The 21,016-nt window shown below is 41.7% G+C and overlaps 1 long non-coding RNA gene across 1 annotated transcript; it reads left to right on the top strand.

Annotated features, from left to right (window-relative positions):
- The first annotated feature begins 634 nt into the window (after nucleotides 1–634).
- Nucleotides 635–6,687, top strand: LOC310658295. Its single transcript, XR_014502192.1, has 2 exons — nucleotides 635–1,327; nucleotides 1,927–6,687. It is a non-coding gene; the product is annotated as an uncharacterized lncRNA (long non-coding RNA).
- The last annotated feature ends 14,329 nt before the right edge of the window (nucleotides 6,688–21,016 follow it).

The raw sequence follows: 21,016 nt of genomic DNA, 5'->3' as shown, positions 1-21,016 counted from the left end.
AGACACCTACTGAGGTGGAGCAAATGTATGTCTGTTCCCTTCACCACGTAGTCTATATGGACTATTAGACACACATCTTTATCCTTAAAAAAGAAAAAGTGGGATGATCACCCATACAGTGTGTTTGGGCCAATGTGCATGGAGCCTGCATCTAATACAGTGGTACCTCAGGTTACATACGCTTCAGGTTACAGACTCCGCTAACCCAGAAATAGTGCTTCAGGTTAAGAACTTTGCTTCAGGATGAGAACAGAACTCATGCTCCGGCGGCATGGCAGCAGCAGGAGGCCCCATTAGCTAAAGTGGTGCTTCAGGTTAAGAACAGTTTCAGGTTAAATACAGATCTCCGGAAAGAATTAAGTACTTAGCCCAAGGTACCACTGTACTTTGTGTTGGATGGACTGCACACCTTCATCACTACTGTGAGAGTTGCAGAAGCAGTTTGGTTAGTTTCTGAACCAGGCTATTGAATATCACTACCTGATAAGACTGCACCTCTTTTTCTATTATAACCACCACAAAATCCCCTATCAATCAATGCTTGGGATTATGGGTAGTTTTTATTTTTAAGCTTGTTATCTCAGGATTTTGTTTCTCTCCTCCATTCAGTAAATAATTCAGTTGAGTGACCTTTTTACCATTAAGGAAAGCTGAGGGCAGGGAGTCTACCAGTCAGTGCAGTTTGGTGAAATTATTTTTGAAATTCACAGTATGCAAATAATACACAAGTAGTCAAGGAGACTGCTTCTGTTTCCATAAATTCTTCAGCCTCATTGCATTTTTATGTATATCTAATGATCTTGAGCTACAAATATTTGAAGTGTAATAGCTGCGTTGCACACAACTTAATTTTGACAGTGCTTAGTCCAATATCAGTTTGTCAACAATGGTTAAAAGCAGGGCTTTTTTTCATCTGTAACTCAGTTCCAGTTCATCTCAGGTGGACACCATTGCTATTATAAGAGAACAAAGGAGACGTTCATTGTGAGTTCCAGTACCTCTTTTTCTAGAAAAATTGCACTGGAATGGAAGTCTTATGGCTCTTTAGAGCAAGAGTGGGGGCGGTGTTGGATTGCAGCGGCTATCATCCCTGACCATTGCTCATGCTGGCTGAAGCTCATAGGAATGAAGTGGCATATGCCATAATTATTTTTCTTAGTCTTTAAGATGCTACAAGACACTTTGTTGTTTTTGTTGCAGCAGATTAGCATGGTTACCCCTTGCCATATCTTGAAGAGCAAAAAAGAGAACAATCCCCGAAACTCAGACATTTCCTTTAAAACATGAAAATCCCCCCCAGAGGGGCATGTTGGCTCCCCGAAAATAGGTATAGCATCTAGATCAAGGGAAGTAATGAGTATAGCATCTAGATCAAGGGAAGTAATATTGCCACTGTATTCTGCTCTGGTCAGACCTCACCTGGAGTACAGTGTCCAGTTCTGGGCACCACAGTTCAAGAAGGACACTGACAAACTGGAACGTGTCCAGAAGAGGGCAACCAAAATGGTCAAAGGCCTGGAAATGATGCCTTATGAGGAACGGCTAAGGGAGCTGGGCATGTTTAGCCTGGAGAAGAGGTTAAGGGGTGATATGATGGCCATGTTCAAATATATAAAAGGATGTCACATAGAGGAGGGAGAAAGGTTGTTTTCTGCTGCTCCAGAGAAGCGGACACGGAGCAATGGATCCAAACTACAAGAAAGAAGATTCCACCTAAACATTGGGAAGAACTTCCTGACAGTAAGAGCTGTTCAACAGTGGAATTTGCTGCCAAGGAGTGTGGTGGAGTCTCCTTCTTTGGAGGTCTTTAAGCAGAGGCTTGACAACCATATGTCAGGAGTGCTCTGATGGTGTTTCCTGCTTGGCAGGGGGTTGGACTCGATGGCCCTTGTGGTCTCTTCCAACTCTATGATTCTATGATTCTAGGACATGTCCGGGATTTCCTGGATGTATGGCGACCCTACCCCTTTGGAAATGGTCACAATTGAAGCAGGCTACAATGGTTGTTTCTTTTCAGATGTTTTATGTTGCCCAAAATTGCACCAATTGCTGCCCTTATTAAGGCCAAGCTTAAATTAGTGGTGACATTTAGCAACTCTGAAGTGGGGTTACTTTTTTTGTTTTGCCCCTGCAAAAATAGAGTCCCTGAAGCTGCTATTACCATTTAAAGGCAAGCTGATATTGGTACTAATATTAACTTACGATGGGAGTGCATGTTGGGAGTATAGTGCAAAGCCCCAACACTGGTTAATACTCTGGTCCAGATTCTATTAGACTCATCAGTCACAGCTGTTGTAAAAGATTGAGATTTAAAATGCATGATTGCCCTGAGCATTGCTGTGGTGCATGTGGGGTAGAATCCTTGTGAAACAGCAAAATCAAAGCCAACATAATTTAGGATTTGTTGACTGAATTTAATAAAATGGATCCAGTAATTACATAATTTTAATAATGCTTGTTTTAAAAAATTTTGTTTAGACTCCCGCAGAGTTAAAAATATGAACATCTCAAGGGGGAGGAGGGAGTTAAAATACCGGTAATGGTACGTTAGACCTTATTCTGCCAGCAAGCAAAAGGCTCTTGTTCTGTCCCTTGCAACTGCCAAATAATGAATCTGAACAGAGCTTCTAAGGAATTAAAAAATCCTGCATGATTTCTCCACTCCCCTTCCTGCAAGTACTCACTGAAAACAGGAACAACAAAAGTCTAAACCAGAAAAACCAGCACCAAAATTAGGGCAGAATCCAAAAGGTGAATGGGCTTCTGTATACACCATTGCTTTTTAGGAAAACCACATAGGAGCATGGTGAAGCACAAGGCAAAGGAGTCTGGAAAGTTCTTTCAATGGGAAATGCTACCAGGCTAACCCTTAGCTAAAAGCTTTAAGGACTGGATAAGGCAGAAGTCAAATAAGTATTCTTACATGATCAACTAACTAAAAATGCTTAACTTTTGTGGGTGAAGACACAGAAAATGGTCCAAGGTTTCATGAGACAGTTCTTGCTGAAGCTAATCCATTCTTTGGACCCCTCACTAATTCAGAACTGGAAAGCCTGGTGGAGGTGTGCTCATCTGGCGATTGGTTTTGCACACTCGGACATTATAAGTGCTTTGTTCGTACAGTGACTAAGCAACTCTCAGCCAGTGATGTCTGGTGCCCACTGAGACCGCTACGATGGAAGATGGGAAGACCAACAGTAGATGGAACCTGAGCCAATGATGGGCAGAGTCAACAATTGTAGTTTGGGCCTCATCAACACTAAGCTTGGGACAACAACAAAATCCAGTCCAAAACCAGCTTATATTCTGGGTTGTAAGTGATGTTGCAATGTTTTTTAAAATTATTATTACCACCAGGGCTTTTTTTGAGCTGGAACTCAGTTCGTGCAACTTTCACACATGTGCAAGTGACTAGAAATACCCTAAAAAGCAAGCGGACAAAACCAAACCCAAATCAGACCTAGGAAGGTTTTAATGCTCATTAGCAACAGAATGTTGACTTGGGACAGGGAAATGGGGGGAGGGATGATATGGCCACTTGGAGGTGAACATCGCTAGAAGTTGGCAGGAACTCTGTGCGGTGTGTTGCTGTCAAGAGGTGTGAATACGTTCTAGCATTTGTGTCTCAGTGACATGTGTAATGCATAACATTTGCCGTAGAATTAACATCTGCTACGTTCTGTTCCTTTTGAGCTATACATGTAGCCGGTTCTTAACTATGTTAAAAACTCTGGTTTTATTTGTTGTTTTAAACCAGCAGGGTATGGAAGAAAAACACTTGTCTCTCATTACTCCTGCAATAATAGAAGTAGAGGGTGTATGTATTTGTGCAATCATGCCCAATCAAAGGGACATTATCAGAATGGTGTTTTAATTATCCAGATGAAAAAATGCTGTTATCTCTTGTGCACCAAACAGTTTAATAAAGTTCCAGAGACGTATTGCGTAACTATGTTGCATTGACATCCTATAATTAAGGGGCAGATGGAAAGCAGTAAGACTGAAGAGGGAGATGCTGCTTCAATCAGAATGTGTGGAGTGAATCTGCTGAAATAGGCTAGTGGGCAGGGAGGATTAGCTGCTGTGCTCCCTGCTCCTATAATTTGGAGCTGGTGTTTTTCTAAAGTGGAATGAGGTCCACTAGCCTAGAAAAGTCACAGGAAAACAAGTACCTAGCAATGTTGTAATTGTAGCAAATAGAGTACTACATATGGTTGCATCAGAGGTCAGGTTTAGCATTTGTTCCACATAGATATGGTACCAGCTAGATACCTTATATGGATAATACATTCAACTGGCAACCATCCCAAAAGTGCAGGTGCTTTTCTCTCACATCAAATTTAGTCCTTAAGCTGCAGCCTGCCTCATGCAGCCGCCTCTTCCTCCTTCCTTCTAGCTGGAAGTTCCCTTGTTCTAACAGTGTGGTTTAATTGGTTTATACCATGACATAAAGCTGCACAGACCAGAATGTACATGTTTTGTTTTCTTACATTTGTCCATCATGGAATTCAAGGTGGTACACATGTGGCTATCCAGATGTTGACTAGACCCAGACTTGCTTAGCTTCAGCAAAGCAGTGGCCTCTTGTGCCTTCAAACCACACCCAGTTGGTTCCTGTTTACAGTGGTGCCTCGGGTTACATACACTTCAGGTTACAGACTCCGCTATCCCAGAAATATTACCTCGGGTTAAGAACTTTGATTCAGGATGAGAACAGAAATCGTGCTCCGCCGGCGTGGCGGCAGCAGCAGGAGGCCCCATTAGCTAAAGTGCTTCAGGTTAAGAACAGGTTTAGGTTCAGAACGGACCTCCGGAACGAATTAAGTACTTAACCCGAGGTACCACTGTATATTCTTTCCTGCATTAAGAACATTTGCAAGTGGTACAAAGGGCATAAACAGTTGTTTTTTAATATTGTGTTTGAAAATTTCCATTGTTAGAAAACTTACAGGGTTAAGAGTGGTACCAAGCTGTCATAAATGTAAAAACATCAGCATAAAGAAACTCTGAAGCTTCCACTCACTTAACAGTCTTTCGCCCTGTGCAATCTTGCCCTTTCCTTCTGTCGCTAGACAAGGTTGGTAAAGGTTACCTTGAAAATAAAAAGGAAGCCTGCTAGTGCTCTTCAGATGTGAAGAGGGAGGAGCAACATTCTACCTGAGAAGAAGCGCTTGAAAAATTTGTATGTGAAAAGGTAGAGAGGGTTTTGTCAGTAAGAGCTAAGAATATGCTATTCCTTTTTAACAGTAAATGTAGAATCCAGAGAACAATGTTAGAATCCACATGTTTTATCTTCGTTATGGACCTAGATTATTTTCACTGATCATGTTAGTTAATAAAGACATAATTACTCAAAGTTAATTCTAACTAACAGTTTGCAAACGAACCTGAAATGGGCAAGAGATCTATAATAACCATATATGATCATGACTACGCATCCTTGAGGGAACAATGCTCCGCATTTTTGGTGGGGGAGGACATTTTCTTTTACAATAGAGCTTCGCTTTCTTCTAAGCTAGTATTACTTCTGACTTTTTTATTGGAAGAATTAGACATGTATTTGGCAGCTCCTCAGGGCAGGTGTCATCTTTCACAGTACAGCACTCCACAAAGAACAACTGTAATGCAAATCACTGTGGTAAAAGTGTGCCTGAATGGAATCTAAAATAATGTGGGGATCAGTTTGAAAGTTGATGACGAAGTGGGCCCTGGTAGCAGGTTCACTCTCCAATACGATTTGCAGCAGAAGTAGAGGGCACTGGGGCCATTCATAATTTTCATCCTGTACCAGGGATCTCTGAAAAGACCGCTCAAATTTTCCTTGAACGACAGAGAAATGGCCAAATGTATTGGGTTCTAACCAACTTGCCAAGGTAGAAGCTTCACATAACTCAGTAGAAGTTGCATCTTCTGAGAAGACCTATGTGGTCTCTCTGATGAGAACTTCAAACCCGGGAGAGTTAGGAGGTACTTCTGTAGCTAAGAAGCACTTCCACCTTTGCTTTTATTTCTTAAACGCAGCCTCCAGATGGGTAACTTCAATCCAGCCTCCATACAGTCCAGTTTTTCATTTAATTCTTTGGTGATGCTCTCATGAACTTGAGGCCTTGTAATGGTGATGGCTTAGGCTGATGGCCAAGGAAATGGTGTGCTTTGACAAACAGCAGAATGTGCCTCTTTCCAGAGGCAGAGGCTTTCCACTTTCCCCACTGTGTTGTGTCCCAAGAATATCATCACACTTTGTCAATACTGCTGTTTGACAGCAGTGACTTCCAGCCATGCCACCCTGATAGATATGACAATCACACTTAGGGAACAGAAGTGAAGGTAGGACAATCTTACCCCTGTGACACCTTGGCCCATAGCAGATGACCTTGTTCTTCCTCTAGGTGTCAAATAAGTGACAAATACAGAAATAGGGGTCCATAGTTGGCTGGCACTTTTAGTTTTGCTGCTTTTGCAAGCTGGAATTCCCAAAATCTGCAATTCACCTTCCTGTTTGCTGAGGTCCTAAGCAGACCACCCTCTGCCTGTTTTTTGTTGGGGTTTTTTTGAAGAAGACGACAGAAAGGAAAAAAATCACATGTTGAATGTAGTTGGATCATCAGTGACTAGCTGATGAATACAAATTGGTGAATATGATATCTTACAAGACGCTTAAATAAATAAGTAAATTAAATTAACAAATATCTATCTGATCTGCGTTACTGTTCTTCACTCTGTCCACTTTCAAATTATTTCTGTTTAAAATTCTATAGCCGCCTGCTAATAACTTTACTGGCACCAATTTATGTAGGCAATATATGATGACAAGATAATTGCTGGTGCCAAGCATCCTCTTCTGTCACCTCTGAGGGTCATCCCACCTATTACTCAGGTTTGCTCTAAAAAAGAAGCTACTTGCCAACCAGAATTTCCTAATAAGTATGCTTGCATGATGCATATGTTTGCCAACACATTTGTCACAGAGTCACACTACAATAGTGAAATGTTATGCTAGCAAAAGCTTGGTATAATCAAATTTGGGCTACAGTCCTAAATTCAGTTAGCTGGGAGTAAACCCCATTGAGTTCAGTGGGAATTCTATGTAGGCATGCATAGAATTGCTCTTTTAATTTAAAGCTTCCATTTGTTTAAAAACTCTATATTGAAGTTTCCCAATTACTGTGATGCATTGACTGCTGTTGAAGATGTTTGGAAGTTTCAGCTAAGTGCAGATGACAGTAGCCAGACTTTTGATGGTGCAGCTCATTTGGATCACATCTCAAGTTCTAAAAGAATAGTGCTGGCTGCCTGTTTATTGCCAAGCCCAATTTGAAGCACCAGTACTTAACTTCAAACCACATGGGATCCATCTGAAAAAGTTTCTCCTCACATATCAGTTTCTTCCACACTTGGAAGATATTCTGCTGGTCCTCTTTTATGGATGCCTTAACCTTCAGAGATGAAGTAGATATGATCTACAGAAAGAACTTGGTGGGGGTTGTATTACTCCAGTGATGGGATGCTTTTCCCTGGGAGACTCACTCACCTGGTCCCATGCTAGCAGTATTACCTTCCAGGTAGCAGGTGGAAATCCTTTGTATTCTTTGAAGAATGTTTTAAGTATGGTGCAGCTGTAAACTTTTATCTCTTTGTTTCACAGGGTTATGGAGCTGTTATATGTGAAACATCTAGAAATAGTTTTTGACGAAGGGTAGTGTATAAATGCTTTAAATAAATACATACCCATATGCCTGCACGGCTGTGTGTCCCTGTATAGATCACTATGGTCACCTAGATCACCTGGGGAAATTCTACTTGTAACACTACCCTACAGAATACCACATGGCTGTAACCCCAAAACAGGCATTTTCTGCTATTGCTTCTGTGTTGTGGAATGCCTTTCCATCTGTCATACCTGAATCAGCAGTCCCCAGTTGCTTCAGATGCCTTGTAAATATTTATTTTGCCCAAGATTTCCCTGATTCTTCAGATAGGACCCAAATGTACAAGTTCCCTGAATTTCTGTCTTTCCTTGTTTTTATAATGTTTTATTGGTTTCAGGTTGCCTTTTTAAAGGGTGATGTTTTATATTGTACATAGTGCGCACCACTTAGAGATTTTAAAAATATGAAGCACTGCTTTTAAATAGAAAATACACTCTATGAGTAAAGCGGAATTGGCTAGCCCTGAGTATTGAAAGCAGTGGGTGAGAAGCAATTAATACTGAGAATGTTCATTGCTTGTTCTACAAGCCAAAAGGGCCATCCATTCTAATAGTTTTGACCATATTACTGCCACTGTGGTCTCCCTGCGCTATACAAAAGTTATACTGCAGTTATACCTGGAATTGAACATATCTGTTTACAAAAGGGATTTCTATACAGGTTTTCATGTGGCATACCAAACTGTTGTGCAACATGATTAAAACATTAAGCACCAAGCAAAGTACACAGAGAGAGTCACAGAATAAGCATGATGATAAAAAGGAATTAATGAACCAGTGATCAACAATGAAGAAACATATTTAACTGCTGACAAAAGCACATTATGGAGGTTGCTCACCCGATCTGTGAGGGGAGACGGTCACTGCAGAGGAAGCCATTTCCCTGTTAATGCAAGGTGGATCAGAGCAGCCATGGTGCCATCCAAAGCAGCTCCTCTACAGACATCGGTGCACAGGTAGGTTCACGTGGGAGGAAGCATTTTCTCAGGTAATTAAGTTCTAGTTGTTCAAGGCTTTATTGGATGATAACAGAACCTTAAACTTAGCTCTGCAGCAAATTGGAAAGCAGAGCAATACCTTCAAGAGTGGTTAACATGAATGGTCTAGAATGCAATAGTAGGTAGACCTAGATCAGCATTCTGTACCAACTGCGACTTCCAAACCACGCTTAAGGGCTGATGCAACTCTCTGGGACGCAAGTGACAATGATGGCTCCAAGGGCAATTACTTAACGTTTCTAAGGGGAAAGTTCAGCCCTGTCCAGAACAGACAATATCCCTGATTCCCTGATCTGGGATGCACTCACCCAAAGGGCCGCTGTCTTTATTGCCACCATATTTAATTATCCACCATCACATACACACACACCAAACTCCCCAACACTAACATTTAAAAAATATTTTCAGAATTCATTTTTCAATCTGAAAGTGTTCTAGTTCTGCTTGCATTACAAAACTTGTGTGTGTGTACGTGTGTGATACTAGGAGTGCAGATTTTTGTCCACAAGACAACAAATGATTTTATTTTCATTTAAAATCTCATTGTGCTGTCTTTATTTTAAAAATGAGTGCATTGTACTTGGCTAAGTCCATCTGCACCTGTGAGATCATTTGACCTGTGCCATGTTTGTGAAGTATTCCGCTCCTGATGCAACTAATGGAGTGACTCATGGGCTAAATCATGCCTGTTGCCACAGGCATGTGGAAGAGGGAGGTAGAAGTTGAGCTCTGCATTTATTATAATATAACTTTGCCTGTCAGAGTGTCTGCACCAGGAAACTCCCTTGCTGTTTGTGAAGATGTCACAACTGAACCGAGCTAGAGAACACCACACAAATTCAAGGTGGAAGTACATGAAGCAATTGCTCAATGGAGCCTAGCAAACAATCAGAAAGCAAAAGATGTGCCAGGTAGCAATAATTTTCTTGAAGTGGCCAGCAGACACAGGTAGAAACAGGTTTTGTCTTGACACAAATACCATAATTGGAACTGTCAAAATTGTTGCTTGCTAAATTAATGGTGTGTGTGCAGTGCTTCTGTTCTGTAGCAAACAAAAGGGATGACCTATACCATAATGTACCAGTCCACTAATGCGTTCCAGAGCAACATTCTGGAGAAGCAAGTATGTAGAGTACGGTGTGTCCCCCAGTATCTCCTACTTTCTCTTCCTGCCCAGTACCTATTTGTACTGGTTTAAGCTTGCCTACACTGAACAGCTTAAGCATGCCCATATTTCAGTGGATACCAGGGCCAGACACACACACACCCTTGCGGAGAGGTGCAAAGAGCAAGTATTCTTTGTGAGTGAGTATAGCAGCGCCTGGTGTAGGTGCCTTTGTTTTCCATTTGTGGGGGAGGGCTTACGGGGCGCACCATTTTACACCCCTTCCTTTTTCGGCTCTTAGATATGGTGGTCATTTACACCCCCATGGCAGCCATTTTGTGGTAGGCAACGATGACCTTTTCTCAAAATGCCATATAAGCCCAGTGGCCTGAAAAGTTTGGTAGCCACCGGTGTGAGAGTTAAAACTTACTTTGTAGCGGGAGTAAAAGCTAATATTTTTGAACAGCCACAATCAGCAGGTACTATACAAAGAGCAATGAAGGTAACATCCCTGTGATCTAAAAGTGGTACCTCAGGTTACATACGCTTCAGGTTACAGACTCCGCTAACCCAGAAATAGTACCTCGGGTTAAGAACTTTGCTTCAGGATAAGAACAGAAATCATGCTCCGGCGGTGCGGCAGCAGTGGGAGGCCCCATTAGCTAAAGTGGTGCTTCAGGTTGAGAACAGTTTCAGGTTAAGAATGGACCTCTGAAACGAATTAAATACGTAACCAGAGGTACCACGGTACCACCACAAAAATGGAAAGCAAAAGGATTGAAAATGGGAGGTGAGTCATAAAGCTGAAGGGGGGGGGGGGGGAGAAAAACACACAAAGGCTGTAGCAGCCCTAAATGCAGTCCAGGCTTGTTCATTAGCGCATATAGGGCAATGCCTCACCAACCTTGCTCTTGACATCAACAGGCACCCCCTACATGTCTTCCAATTTGCGTCCAGGCCAGGGGATCCGATTCCACTTTATTTCTTACTAGAAGTCCAGTTCAGTAGGTCTATTCTGCATATGATTTAGTTGGGTGTCACCCAGAGTCTTTAAAGGGTACTGCATTTAATTTAGATTGCTGGTCCTCACTGGCCACTCCTGCTGTATATTCAGCTTTGGGAACATTATGCACGAGGTACCTTCCTGTCTGAATTTTTGTAGCATCTACAAAATGTTCACATTCCCATCCACTCACCTCTTTTGAATTGGACATGCCATTCAGACAATGCATCTAGGACGACTTCTTTTTTTTAATTCCCTTTTTTCCCTAGAAGCATAAAGAATAAGTAATTTGCCACCACAGCAGCAAATTACAGACACAATGTTTGCAAAGACATCCTCATTTTCCTTTGCAAGTAAAGGAATATTTTCAAAGGCACAAGGAGCAGTGTCTGGGAGAATTATGCAGGCACTATTTCACTACCAAAAAGAATTAACTTCTCTTTTCCTTCCTTCCACACTACATTGTATATAATGGCTTGCCTACAAATAAGTTGGCCAAAGAAACTCTGGCTGCTTTTCAAGAACTGCCGAGGCATCTACCAAGTATTGAGAAAATATAATCACTTCCACTGGTAGCAGCTCATCTACTATTAATATCTCACATTAGTTTCCTGGGTGTATATGTGTGCCTGCATAGAAAAGGATAAACATTGGCCGTAAAGTCTCAACATCGGGAGGGGGGCTTCACTAGATTAAAAAGATCAGTTTTTATCTGTGTTGCTCACATGACAAAAATGGCAGTTGATTCCTACTCATCCCTATCTATCTCATACAGAGAGAGAGAGAGAGAGAGAGAGAGAGAGAGAGAGAGAGAGAGAGAGAGAGAATTCAGTGGGGTTTACGTGCTAGAAAGCATGGTTTAGGTTAGGCATACTCTCCAGGTAACATGAATTCTAGGATTTAAAAACGCAACAGTTCTGTTTAAGTGAGGAGTGTATTTATTATTTATAACACTTTTCACTGATGGTTTCAAAGGGCTGAAGAACAGCATGGCACAAAACAGAGTTAAAGTACTGTGAGACAATATTAGCGTGTGAACTGCTTTGGTATTACTTTTTGTGCTGAAAAGCACGGTAATCCTAATCATCTCTACTAAGTTTCATTGAATTCACTGGGGCATGCTCCCAGGTAAGTAGGGATAGCATTGCAAGCCTAAGCAATGAAGGCCGGAAGTGCTTTGCCTGTTTGCAGAGTATCAGAAGGAAACCCCACAGAACAACCCCCCTACGGCCTTCAGAAATGGAACCAGGTAAAAAAAAGGTAAAGGACACCTGAATGGTTAAGTCTAGTCAAAGGTGACTATGGGGTTGCGGCACTCATCTCACTTTCAGGCCAAGGGAGCCATCATTTGTCCACAGACAGCTTTCAAGGTCATGTGGCCAGCATGACTAAGTCGCTTCTGGCGCAATGGAACACCTTGACAGAAACCAGAGCGCATGGGAACGCCATTTACCTTCCCGCCACAGCGGTAACTATCTACTTGCACTTGCATGCTTTAGAATTGCTAGGTTGGCAGGAGCTAGGACAGCAATGGGAGCTCACTCCGTCACGAGGATTCGAACCATTGACCTTCTGATTGGCAAGCCCAAGAGGCTCAGTGGTCTAGACCACAGCACCACCCGCATCCCTTTATGGAACCAGGACAAGGTGATATCCCATATTTGTGTGCCACAAAGGCAGTCTGGAAGGACATGCATGACTGATGGCACTGAATCACAGATGTAGCGGAGAATCAAAGAGACAGGAAGAATTGAGGCTTTTATGAACGCACCATCGTTTCAAAAAGCACGGAAGTTGCAAGTTAAAAGCTTTTGCTATCCTTCAGAAATAAATAATAATAATAATAATAATAATAATAATAATAATAATATTTTATTTATACCCCGCCCTCCCCAGCTAAGGCCGGGCTCAGAGCGGCTTACAAGCAATAATATGAATATGCTCCCATGGCAGAGACCCCGTGAGGAGCCTCGCTGCAGCATTCTGTACCCGCTGGAGTTTCTGGGACAGCTTCAAGGGCAGCCCCGCGTAGAGCGAATTACAGTAGTCAAGCCTGGAGATGACCGTCGTATGGATCACTGTGGCCAGGTCGGGGCGGGAAAGGTAAGGGACCAACTGCTTGATGCGGCGAAGGTGGAAAAATGTCGCCTTGGCTGTTGCTGTAACTTGCGCCTCCATGGAAAGGGAGGCGTCAAGGATTACACCCAAACTCTTAACGGAAGGCAATGGCACTAATTGGGCCCCCACAAGAGAAGGGAGTTGGTCCCTCATCCCCATGCCATCCCGACCTAGCCATAGGACCTCTGTCTTCGAAGGATTTAGTTTCAATCGGCTCCCACGAAACCATCCAGCCACTGCTTCCAAACATCTGGTCAGTGTGTTCGGGGCCGAGTCGGTGTGGCCATCCATCAACAGATAGAGCTGAGTGTCATCAGCATATTGGATGATGAAAGTCTGTTCAGCTACTTTGGCTCTTTACAAATTCAGATGTGATGAGAGGGACTGTATGGCATGAAGCTCTGCTCACTATTTGCAACACAGAAGGGCAGAGAGGTCCCGACTTCCTTGTACAAAGACCTTCAAAAGCATAAGACAAAGATGGGCTTGGCTTATGTCAAAGATTTTTCAAAGGAGAGGAATCGAGTTCACTCTGACAACACAGACAACCAAAAAACAAGAGAGATGTCGGGAACGATGACTGGTGGCTGAGAATGAAGTATTTGAGTACACGCTGTCTGTCAGCCTGGCACAATTTTTATGTTGGTCTGAAATGTGTTAGAATCTTGTATCTTGGAGGAAAACCAGTATCTGCTAAAGCAGACCTTTGAGAGCAATCTCTAAGGCAATAGGTCTGTTTGGTCCCCTGGGGCATTCTGGCTTATCTATGCTATTTTTGTAGTGTAGGCAAGCAACGCTCACAGCAGGAAAGGGATTCAAAAAGGTAAGGCCAATAAAAGAGGGACTATCTCTGAGCTGCAGAATACCAAGCACACATGCATTCCTTTCCACTGATACTGGCAGTAGTTGGTGAAGATAAATAATAAGAATTATATATTATTATAATTTCCTTTGGTGGCGATAGGTGTCCTCAGGACTAAGGACTGTGCAGGTGGCAACTTTCCTCATGTGCCTCTTAATAAACTCTCATGTAAATAAAACAAGTATTCTTAATTTTCCTTATTTAATGATTATTTCCTGCAAGAGGTATTAAGAGTGACTGCTTTTTCTGGCATCCTTGTTTGTCACAGAACATTTGTGTAGCACTGCATTCCCCTTTTCTTTTAAATATAATAAGTGATAATTACCCCCCTTGGGTACACCTTGCCCGCTGCTGCCTAACACACATGGCAAGTTGTTTTCTAGAAGAATAGGCTTGAAATGAGAATACAGTCACACATGTGGAATTAAATATGAATATACTCCAATTAACGCACAAGACCAAACAACTGTAGGAGAAAGTTGTCAGTGTCATTTTCAGTAATAAATAATAATAATAATAATAATTTATTATTTATACCCCGCCCATCTGGCTGGGTTTCCCCAGCCACTCTGGGCGGCTTCCAAAAGAATATTAAAATACTGTGATACATCAAACATTAAAAGCTTCCCTAAACAGGGCTGCCTTCAGATGTCTTCTAAAAGTCTGGTAGTTGTTGTTCTCTTTGACATCTGGTGGACAGGCGTTCCACAGGGAGGGCGCCACTACCGAGAAGGCCCTCTGCCTGGTTCCCTGTAACTTGGCTTCTTGCAGTGTCTCCTGTTTCCACATTAGCTAAAGAGACACCCATCCTAAGGGTTTTCTGGCCCAGTACACTGTGTGAAATGGGCCCTCAAACCCACTAGGAAAAGAGGACACAATTTGCATAAAAGTTGTGTATTTGTTGTTTCTATTGTGAATTTGTGTCCTCTTTTCCTAGTGGAGTGGAGGACCCCCCAAATAAATCCATGGACTCATGTTAAAATGTCTGCGCAGGCAGAAAGTGAAGAGATGAAGTTTGACCCATAACTGTTGTTTCCCATAGCAAGAAAAGGCTTAAACTGTTGTACATCTATCTGTTAAAGGTACCAAGGACCCTGCTTTTCCCCATTGCCAGCTCTAATGCAACACTTAGACTTCAATCCTGTAATGGGAGTAAGCTCCATTAAAAACAGACTTATTTCTGAGTAATATAATTAATAATAATACAGTGGTACCTCGGGTTACATACGCTTCAGGTTACAGGCTCCTCTAACCCAGAAATAGTACCTCGGTTTAAGAACTTTGCTTCAGGATGAGAACAGAAATCTTGCTCCAGAGGCGTGGCGGCAGCTAGAGGCCCTATTTGCTAAAGTGGTGCTTCAGGTTAAGAACAGTTTCAGTTAAGAATGGACCTCCAGAAGGAATTAAGTTCTTAACCTGAGGTACCACTGTAATTTATTATTTATACCCTGCCCATCTGGCTGGGTTTCCCTAGCCTCTCTGGGCGGCTCCCAACAGAATATTAAAAACAGAATAAAACATCAAACCTTAAAAACTTCCCTAAACAGGACTGCCTTCAGATGTCTTCTAAAAGTCAGATAATTGTTCATTTCCTTGACATCTGATAAGGGCGTTCCGCAGTGAAGGAACCACCAGGCTGCCCTCGGAACTGGACCTCAGTGAACGATGGGAGTGGAGATGCTCCTTCAGGTAGTAGACTTGTATACCATAGTGCTGTCAGTTAACTATGCCTCAAATGCTTAAGTGCCTGGTCTGTAGGTTTAACTAAGCATCCTGGCAAAGTTATCCAAGTCTCCATCTGTTCAAGAACTGTTTATAATTGTTTTTGTACAGTGGTACCTCAGGTTAAGAACTTAATTCATTCTGGAGGTCTGTTCTTAACCTGAGGTACCACTTTAGTTAATGGGGCCTCCTGTTGCCACCATGCCGCCGCCGCACGATTTCTGTTCTCATCCTGAAGCAAAGTTCTTAACCCGAGGTACTATTTCTGGGTTAGTGGAGTCTGTAACCTGAAGCATCTGTAACCCGATGTACCACTGTATATGGAATTACTTTTAGTTGTTTTATACATGGAACTGGTTCAGTTTTTACATTTTTCTTGCTTTATGGTGTTGTAACTGTTTGATTTGCTTTTATAATTGTGTATTTTATTGTTGCAAAACACCCTGATAAACGTATGGTAAAGAGCAGGTATGGAATCTAACTGAACAGACTTGCTTTCCGCACTGGGATTTTTGCAGTATGGAAAGTGACAGGGAAAGTATGGGAGAACAAATCATAATGAATGCTCAATAAATTGCCAACAGATCAGAATAATAAATTATTATTATTTGTACCCCAGCCACTCTGAGATAACTGCTTCCAGCACATACAAAAACATAAAACCTTAAGCCTTAAAAAGCTTCCCTATACAGGGCTGCCTTCAGATGTTTCCTAAATGTTAGGAAAGTCTTCACATCTGATGGGAGGGCATTCTACAGGGTGGGCACCAATACCAAGAATGCCCTTTGCCCCATTCCCTGTAGCTTCACTTCTCGCAATGAGTAAACCGCCAGAAGGCCCTTGACGCTGGATCTTAATGTCTGGGCTGAACGGTGGGGGCTCCTTCAGGTATACAGGGCCGTATATCCAATAAATGGAAGTGGCCTGAGGCCAGTGACACTTACTCCTAGGTAAATGCATATAGTATTGCAATCTGCGCTTTGATCTCAAGCATCAGTGATTATCCTGCCCAGAGAATGTGTTCTGTGGTCATTTGTGCTATGTATGTATATCTCTCTCTATATATTCCAAGAGATAATTGATTGCTCAACTGTCAGCATCAAACAAGTTCTGCCAACTGATGGGCCATTGACTTGAATGAGAGTGAATCAGCAAACATGCTCATTAACCCATGGCCTGTTTATTCTCACATTTTTGAATGCCAAAACGTTTTCCGTTTTAAATAATTTTCTCCATGTGAAAAATTCCTACGAAGATGCTCCCTGTTACCATGAGTCTATTTTAATTTTTCTACAGTTGGAAAAATGATACACATTCACAATTGTTTTTCTAAAAAAATACTCGTGTGGATTTTTCAATTTTTCGTCTATACATTTATCACCCTGGTGACTTGTATATGCTCATGTATTCTTTTCCCTTTCTTTTCTTTCATTCTGGATTTTAGTGTCCCTTTCAGCTCCTTTTGTTCTATTCATTCATGGCTTTCAGAATGCTCCATTATCCCGAGGCTCTCCCCTCTCCCCTTAAAGTCTCCTTAAATACACTTTTTAAAGGTAGTTTCATGCAATGCTCTACTTGTATCAGTGCTTGCCTTCTCAGCGATATCCATATAAATTACCTTAATTAATGAGCAGGTTTTCTCCATACATGAAATTCTCCTGAAAGCGCATCGTATTTCATTTCTAGAATGCTTTTTCCTCATTCTGTGTTTGAACATTACCCTTAACTCCAAAGAAATGTGGAACTATATTTTCCTTCAGTTGGCTCTTCACACAATGGTTGTTTTTAGGGGGATTTTTGGCGGGGGGGTTGGGGGTTGGCCAAAAAGTCACTATTGCACTGTAGACTGTCAGCTGGATGGCAAGCTACCCCAACTCTTTAAATGCCCTCAAAAGTTGGCAGGAATCCATGAATCCCTTGATTAAGTTACCAACAATGGTATACTCCTCGAGGTGGGGATGCTGTAGCCCAGGATTCCTCACACTTGGCCCTCCAGATGTTTTTGAGACTACAATTCCCATCATCCCTGACCATTGGTCCTGATAGCTAGGGATCATGGGAGTTGTAGGCCAAAAAACATCTGGTGGGCCAAGTTTGAGGAAGCCTGATCTACCCTTTCAGATAATGCTGGACTCCCAACTTCCGTCATCCCCTGCAAGCATAACCAGTGGTTAGGAATAGTAGGAATTGCAATCCAACAGCAGAGGGGTGGTCACAAGTTTTTTAACACCACTCTGCATTTATGGAAATGGGCATATAAGCGAGACTCAGCGCAATTGTCTCAGAAGTTCATCAGGGTTGATCACTCCTGTGAGAAAATGTGTGGATTCTATGTATGTGGTTTGCCTCCCTTCAAAGCCAGTTGATATCAATTCAGTTCATTAAGTTTGGATTCTTTCTGCTTGAATACTAACTAAAACACTCCTAATTGGTTCAAAACCATCTGATTAATGATCCAGCTCTACCTGAAATGAATCTGGCGTTCAGTGTAAAGGGGTGCAATTCTTCCTTGAGCAACGTTGAGATACCAGTTGGCTGGATGCTGCAAAGCAGATCTGTTATTACCATATCAAGGTGATTGGTGACACATAAGAAGTGAGAGCAGAAGACTGGCGAGGATGGATGGTAACCAAATGTATTGAACATTGCCAGAGAAACAGAAATGAAGAATAACCTCTACGCAAACGAGTAAAAGTCATTCTCATCACTCTCATAACTAGGTAGGGGTGAATCTGGCAATTTCATTTCCCCTCTTTCTCATTTTTCCAATCAAATTCTGTCTACAGTCTGCATTAAAAAAAAAAACATTATGAAATTACAGTGGTGCCTCGCAAGACGAAATTAATTCGTTCTGCGAGTTTTTTCGTCTTGTGAATTTTTTCGTCTTGCGATGCACCACTGTGCATTGAAGGTTTCCCATAGGAATGCATTGACGGTTTTTTAAAAAAGGCGCAAGACGGTTTCGTCTTGCGAAGCAAGCCCATAGGGAAATTCGTCTTGCGAAGCAACTCAAAAAACGAAAAACTCTTTCGTCTTGCGAGGCGTTCGTCTTGCGAGGTACCACTGTATACCACAATTTTAGGGCATATTTCTCATTAATATGCACATTTTTGCAAACCAATTTCCCTCAAAACAACTATGTAACATGTTTTTATGCACACACTACCCCATGTATATGTATTTTTGTACACATTACCTGGCTGGAGAATGGCATAGCAAAATTCAAAAAATATGCAAATTTCAATGGGTGGCTTGTGTTTTGGTTTGCACATCACTTCAGAAAGAGCATATCAGGTAGAGTTGCCTTGAAATGCAAACAAAGTTCACCATCTTTACTCATAACAAAATTCTTGAGATGTTACTATATATCTGCACCAATCTGAAATATTACTGTTGCTCTGTTTAGCTGCCCCATGCATAATTTGCTTCAGTTAATAAATGCATGGACAGACAATGTTTACTAAGTCCTCTCAGCTCTCTGGAAACTCATGAGATATGAGACTCCAGATAACTGAAGCAATTTTTGGTCTGTGTGTGTGTTTATTTTCTCATCCCTTTTACTTTACACCTGTTTTAGGCTCCTTCCGACTCCTATGCATTGCTGCTTTGTCTTACTTTTGGTTCTTCTTACAGACATGATCACCATCACCAGTTTATTTCTTAAAATAAAAGCTTTAAAACGAAGTTGGAAGTTTCCTGTGACCTCATTCCCTGCCTCACTAACCCCAGAACTATTTTGATATCGAACTTCTGTGATGCAGTTTAATCTTTCTGACATGCATGAGTTAAAATGTGGTTTTCAGAAACCATACATAAAGTCGTTTGCCAACCTCTCCTCTTGTTGTCCAACTGTGTTCAGCTTCAACATAGCTGCACCTGTTGCTGACACCTGCTTGTCAGCAACAGGTAATTTTAATGGTGTCAACAATGCAAGAGAAACTTTATTCCGGCTGAAGAGCTTAATTGGAGAAGAGCAAAGTTATCCATAGCCAAAAGAGTGAGCTTCATTTACTGTATCGTTCTAAAAGCCATACTTTATGTATTTGGATAATTATGCCTACCTTTTTAATGCATGTTTCTATTGCCAATTTTTAAACATTTCATTGTATTTAACCTAAACTACTTAAGATTTATATACTACTCAATTTAAAAAACAATCTGTTACATAAAATAAAAATAAATTTATGATCAGATGCTAGATTAATCTAAGGCTCCATCTTGACCTGGATCAAATCCATTATGTGAAGATAGTAAGTCTGCAAAGATGTATATCCACTTGGCAAAATTTATTCTGGCTCAGCGAGTAAGAGAGAGGATTTAGATGAGAGTACAGGCCCTTTGACCAATAGGCAGACAGCCTTCTCGCATGCCACAAAGGACTGGAGACTTATATTTCACACACACAGGGATAATAAAAATAAATTAACAATCCATTAGTATTATTTCTTTAGTAAAATCCAGCTGATATAGGACTGGCTGCCACCTCAGATCATGTCTCAGGGTGAAACTACACATTACATTAATAGCATAGATTCATGTTTATTGTCTGGTTTGGGGCAGGGTGTGTGTGTGTTACTTTAAAAATGGTTGCTGTGTCAATCTTGCAGAAAAGACACCCTCACCCCGAATACATTCCTCTTACATTACAAGTACTTTATGCTACTAATACTAATACAAGAAAGGAAGACCATTGAGGAGTACTAGAATTTAATTTTCGGTGGCAGTGGAATGGAGCCAAGTAAATTTATATTGCTTGTATTGTGTGCGGGAAGGGTTTTATGTGGACAGAAGCCTGAGGACATGGAAAGAATTTCAACTAAAGGAGCAAACAGCACTTTGGGAGCGGGGAAAAATAGCACATAGGGGGCAATTTTCAGGGAGAAAACAAAATGGAGAAGAACGAACAAGACCCTCCATTGAGAAGCCCACAGTCCAAAGGCAGATGATGGACCCCAAGTGGTTACTCCCCGCCCCTCTTAAAAGAGGGGCTAGCACATCTTTAAAAAAAAGTGCTTTACCTCATAGAGTTTGGTGACCCTACTTTCTCTATTACTATTAGTACTAAGCCCGCCTAGTTTCCAAAAATCACTTTTCTCGTCTTTATTTTCCTGTCAGAACTTGCTAACTCCTTACAACTAAAAAAGCACAGCATCTCAAGATTCCAGGACACGGACCAACAACAGGATTTGAAAATTTAAACCAAGGATAGCAAACCTGTAGTCCTCTCCCAGCTACAGTTCCCACAATTCCTGACCATTGGGATGGATGTGCCTTGTAATCCAACATCTGGAGGACCACAGCCCCCCCCCCATGTGCAGAACAGCATGCACAAAAAAATATTAATCTACAGCTCCTTAGCTGATCAATGAACCAAAGTTGTCCAGGACTTTTAGCAAGTTCCTAGAAGTTTTTTTTTAAAGCCAAAACTTGTCCATTTCTTGCTGTTAGTAGTATCCATTCCTTTCAGAGCCTGCACTACTCCTTTGCTTGTCCTACAAAA

Source organism: Podarcis tiliguerta (assembly GCF_965153285.1).
Source record: "Podarcis tiliguerta genome assembly, chromosome: 10".
Classification (NCBI taxonomy): Eukaryota; Metazoa; Chordata; class Lepidosauria; order Squamata; family Lacertidae; genus Podarcis; species Podarcis tiliguerta.
Note: the sequence above shows the minus strand (reverse complement) of the source record. Positions and strands in the feature narration are given on the sequence as shown.